This window comes from Lygodium microphyllum, chromosome 29 (genome assembly GCF_053477565.2).
Source record: "Lygodium microphyllum isolate KBCC chromosome 29, Lygodium_microphyllum_v1.1.10, whole genome shotgun sequence".
Taxonomy (NCBI): Eukaryota; Viridiplantae; Streptophyta; class Polypodiopsida; order Schizaeales; family Lygodiaceae; genus Lygodium; species Lygodium microphyllum.
The window spans coordinates 68,437,798-68,443,797 of NC_141163.1; positions in this window are offsets into that span (position 1 = coordinate 68,437,798).

The following is a 6,000-nucleotide window of genomic DNA, read 5'->3' on the forward strand; positions in this document are numbered from 1 at the left end:
TCAGTGTCTGCAACTATTATGTAATCACATCAGTTATGGTTGTTTGAGGCACTATTGTTTATGACCACTATGGATTCGATGCATTGTATTGCAGATAGTTTGCATCTAAGGATAGGGATAGGAAATAGTCCATGGGACTACATTTGATGGGTATACCATTCATGGCATTGGAGGAGATAGGACTCCTCTTTCGAAGGTCATAGAAAACCTTGCTTCAACTTCATCATAAAATCTTGCACATTCCATTGTAGCTTGCAGGTTGACTAATATTCTTAGCTCTACAAACTTATGAACTTTTGGTTGTAGGCCTCTAAGAAAAACTCCCCTTTGGATGCCTTCATCCAAGTTATGGTTGGTCTATCTTTTTGGATTCTATTTTGGAGATATATGGTTCCACCTGTTCTCAAGAGGATTGACTTAAATTCATGAACTCATTTTGCATTCACTTTTCAAAACCTTCATGCCAAAATTTGGTGAGAAAGGCCACGTTCCATGTGTTGAAAGCTCATGCTACTTGTCTCTCATATCATTGAAACATTGCACCTTTGAAAGTGGCAAGGAATATTGCCAACCAATACTTGGGGATTCTAGCATTGTTGGTTACACACCCTACCATGAACTTGACTACATGAAAATTAGACTTTTCATTGTATTCTCCCTTAAAGATTGGCAACAACAAGACCACATTCACTAGCTTGTCATCAACATTTCCAGGATGGATTTGGATTGGAAGGGGACCTTGGTTAGCCATTGGGACTTTTATAAAGAGTATTGCAAGGGTGTCAAAGGAGGCTTTTGCTACTAGCTTGTTCTTGACTTTGGTTTTTACATTCTCTATTCTCACATACCTTTGTATTTGTTCTAGTGCTTGCCTCTTTATCACATCATTTATTTGGGAGTTGGCTCCACCAATTTTTCTATGCTCAATAGAAGGGGATTAGAGGGGCTTCAGTCTTTGGAGTACTCTCTTGCCAACATTTCTTCTACCACTTTTTTTTCAACATATTTGAATTCTGCTTTCATGCCAATATATCGAGGAAGATATTTAGTTTTGAAGGTATCAAAATTCACTATTCTAAGGATCAACATAGTGCCATTGTCTTAATAGTACCAACTGTGAAGAGTCTCAATAGTGTATGTTGTAAAAAACACTATGTCTACCAACTTTCAATGCGTTGCCAATTGAAAAAACATATTAGGAGAAATATGGACTCTCTTTTTTGCCCCTTAAGGGGCTTCTCTCACCACACTCTCAATAAAATATTATAATAAGATATCTTCTACAATCAAGTAAATCTCGTATTTATATTTTTAATAGAATTTATATATTACTTTATACCCAAACTATAAGATAAGGTCACTTTTTCTCGAAATCCTCATAACTAAAAAAACACAATTCTATTTTCTCCAAAAATGAAGCCAATCATTGATATATGAATCTTTAATATCCTCATGACTTTTTAACATTAAAATATGTTAGAATGATTATTATTCTCCCTTCTTAAAAGGGCGAAAGTTAAAAAACGGTATAAGTTAACGTACACATCATATTTTAAGATTTTTAAAACACAAACACATCTTTTTGACTCAAGAGTTTCTTTGTAAATTTTTATATCTTTTGGATAAGTATATGCCAAATTTTAGGCATTTTTTTCTTCCCTCTAAAAGATCTAGTTTTATCCCAAATTTTGTACATTCTTCTCTTTTCCTCCAGAATATGGTTTCTTGCATATGAATTCTTTCAAAGCAGCATTGAGGAGTGATTTTGATGCCATTTGCTGAAATCAAATAATCTCCATCTATATCACTCTCTACACTACTACAAGCAATCTTCCTTTTCAACAGTCTATACTACAAACAATGAAGTGATAGTGGAGGTATCTTTATTTTTTAATCTTTGTGTGATGTTATTATTCTTTACAATTGTTGTGTAATTCTTAAGCAATAATTCATGTAGAGAGAGAGAGAGAGAGAGAGAGAGAGAGAGAGAGTTCTGGATAGAGTAGAAGATAAGATTAGAGGCTAATTAGGGTCTATTATAACTAAAAATCAAGTGAAAGAGTCAAGATCTAATTAGGTAAAAAAGAATATAGATATCATGAATCAAAGGGGTATGATTTTGTAATTTGAATGTTAATCCAAGTTAAAATTATCATACATTTTTCTTTAGAGAACATAAATGCACGACAACGTACTAAGAGAAATAGAGATATATTCACTTCCAATTGGAGGATGAATATGTACCATTGTTCAAAAGAATTGTGAAAAGGGATGATACAATAGAATACATGATGAACATGAAAGAAATGCATGGAAAGAAAATGTGGGTCTTTGGGTTAATGGGTGCATTTATCCTCCCGATCCAGTAACTCAAAAGCCACTTGTAAAGTTTGTTTGTGAAGGCAATGAAGGATTGTATGGATACACATGTAGACTTATAACACAAGTATTAGCAAGGGCTCATCAAGCCTTAACAAATATGTAGACAAGATTACAAGGGTATGTAGAGTCTTTGATTGAAAAAGATAGATTGTTGGCTAAGAAGGATAGGGAGAATTGAAGTCTACAACAAGCAATGTCTATCATTGAAGATGCTATGCATGCTACACATGTACAGAATATGGAGTTACAATTAAAAATTATGGAGTTGGAGAATGAGAATAGAAACATAAACAGAAGCTCATCAAAACTTTGGAGATTGGACCCGCTTTAAAAACCAAAGAAGCATGTTAGCACATCCGATTAGTTGAACCAATTCACCAATTAACCAAAGGAAGTGGACAATATCATAGACGGATATATGCTCAATTTGCTACAACGAGGAATGTGTTTCCTTATGCAGAGAATGACACTATAGCTAAAGTCCTTTGCAAGGACATGGCAAAAAATGCATTGGAAAGTTGCAAATTCAGGGATATTGTGGATGATATTGCAAGTGGATGTAAGCAACTTATTTACTGCTATAGATGCTCAGGGATTATGAGACAAGGTGGGAATGAGTTTTGAGTCATAGAGTATCCTCTATCAACAATCGGATATAGATTTTAAGTAGGTCTTCAAAACTAAGTGAGTAGTGCCTCTGCAAAACCATTTCACATGAACAAGACTCGAAAATAACTAAATGAGAAAGTTTTAGACCTAATTGGTGAGTCTACACATTTGGAATACACACACATACTGAACTATGGTTCCAAAGAAGTTACCTTTGTATTGAATGCATATAATAACTTTGTATTAGATATATGTAGGGTGTAGGTGGCTATGGTCAAGTTCTACAATATATCAATGGAAGAATGTAGAGGCGTCCTCAAACTTGAGAAGAGTGAGAGTATCAAAGGGGAAAAAACTTGTACATGTGAGTATACCACTTATGAATTGAGCATTGGATCTTGATATTAATAAAAACCATCCTTTATTCTTTAGTGTGCAATCAAAGAATGAAATATGGTAGATTGCATCATTTGAAGTACCAAAGGAGGACCATGAAGTACTCAAAGTATTTTTAAACCTCACCAATATATCCAATGTTACTCAACACTAAAATAATGGAGCAACTTTACATGTCAAAGGATTTGGGGATTTATATGTCAAAGCAACACTAAAATAATGGAGCAACTTTACAGTGTTATTCAACTTTACACTAAAATGCTTTGTTAGTCCCAAGGCTAGGAAGTTTGTATCACCACCTTGAGATGAGGAAGGCAATATACTTGTGAAACAACCAGAGAAGTATGAAGCATGGAAAAAGTTGTACCTTACGGTTCTAGATTGGAGAAATGGGAGACAAACGAGGATTGTAAAGAAAGAAGTGTGGATACACCTAGACAGATTAGCAACTCTCTTATAAAAGTTGAGGTCTAGGGATAGTGATGCTGATACATTTAAAGAGATAGTTGCTAAATTTCACAACTCTATGGTGGAGGCATGGGCTTCAAACAACATAACACAGTACATGGTCAATATTGTCACCATTACAAAAATATATCATCATTGTGAATTAGTTTGTGTTTCTAATCTCTCTTTCTTATGCAACACATAATTGAGGCACATGGTCCATATTTTGCAGGTCAAGGAAGTTTAGTAGTATGGTCAAGTCAAGGCATGGAACGATCTCATTGGCACGCTTGCAAAAGGCAACTGATCATGGAGGTGGCATTGATGATTCCAATTCTATGAGGCAATTATTCCAATGGTGATAGGAGATTAGAGATATGATACGAGGAAAAAAAATAGTCCAAAACCTCTCAAGCAGAATTTGTAAGTAGGTCAATATATGAAGTGAGAAAAGCAAGATATGAAAACAACATAGCTAGACAACGCCATGAAGATTGGTTGGCAACCCAAGAGAGAGATGGCAAGAAATGGAGACCTAGATAAAGGGTATAATTTGGATGCAATTAGAGTCCAAGAGAGAGTACAAGTACTAAGGATATGACTCATCAATACTCCTATTTTAAACATGAGATATCTTAAACACTTCTATCTTAAGCTTTGGATAGTTTGTCTATTTGAATTTGACTAAAAAAACATTTTATAAATTTTTTTAAAAATTTAAGAGGTTTGAATTGTGTTTTTTAAAGTTTTGATATTGATTGCTCTATCTTTTGGGTCTATAAATCTTAAACCACACTTCTTGGGAGAAGGGACAATGTAACAATGCGTGTCTTAGAAAGTGAAGTTTAAGATTATCTCTACTTGAGTTCTTTATTTGACTTTACATATAAGATATTGTTAGAACTTTCAAAAAATTAAATTTAAATTATAAAAAATAGATATTAAAATCTTAAGACAAAGATTTGAAAATTCCAAACCTTGAAACATTCACTAGCCTAGAGAGAGGGGCATGAGGAGGGGTGGTAGGAGTTAGAGACAAGGAGATGAGAAAATCTCATAAGATTGCCAACTGGATTATTCCCAAACCACCATTCTCTAGGTTGGTGCGAGAAATACTACAATATTTGTAGTCACGGCATCATCACAAGGTCTTTTCAAGGAACCATGCAAGGAATGTGGGGCGATGGTTAAGCCAAGCCTTGCTTGCTCTCCAAGAGGCAATATAAGGCTACTTGATTGATCTCATGAGTGATGGTCAACTTCTAGTCATTCATACTTGATGTATCAGTAAAGCCCATAGATTTGATTCTCGTTCATTGGATTCACAACAACAAAGATGCAGTCAACAACATGCTTTGAGAAGCTACCTTGTAAATGAATCTATGGTTAGCTCAAGTCTGGTTATAGATTTTATGGACCTTAGTTTTTGGTTATCCTTCTAGTAGAATTTCAACTATTTAATAGCAGTGGCCTTCAAAATGGAGCTAAATGTTTCCTAGCTCTAGTTGTACTTGGTATAATGTACTCTGTCTATTGTTTATTTTGTGGTTTCATAATGCTATATTTGATATGTGATATTCTATTTTGTCCATGATTTCCATTGTGTAAATTTTTAAGTTTTCAAAATTGCAAGTATTTTCGTTGAGATAAATTTAATATGCACACACCTACATGTCAGTGAATGGTTGTACTTGGATTGATGCACTATACCTTTACTGTATTTTGTAATTTGGCAATACTATATTCAATATATAATATTCCATTTTTCCCATGATTCGTATTTTGTGAAATTTTAAGTTTTCACTGTCGCACATAGTTTGGTCAAGAATACATATAATATGTAAGTACATACACTCGATGAATTTTTTTTGTTCTTAATGAAGTATAATCTAGTTAATGTATATTTCAAAAAAGATTAAACTATTAATTTTATAAATTAAAATTTGGTGAAATTTTACCGATATGATGGGTATCATAAGAACTCACAAAAAATAAAAAATTAGCCCTATCACAAGCCTCTAGGACACCTGGCCCATAGAGGCTCGTGTGTGGGGCCTTGAATCTAGGAAATCAAGGCCCCACATGTGATCCTCTGGCTAGATATGATCCTCTGGCTAGATGTCCTAGAGGCTTCTGATGGGGCCAAATTTTTTTTGGGTCATTGAT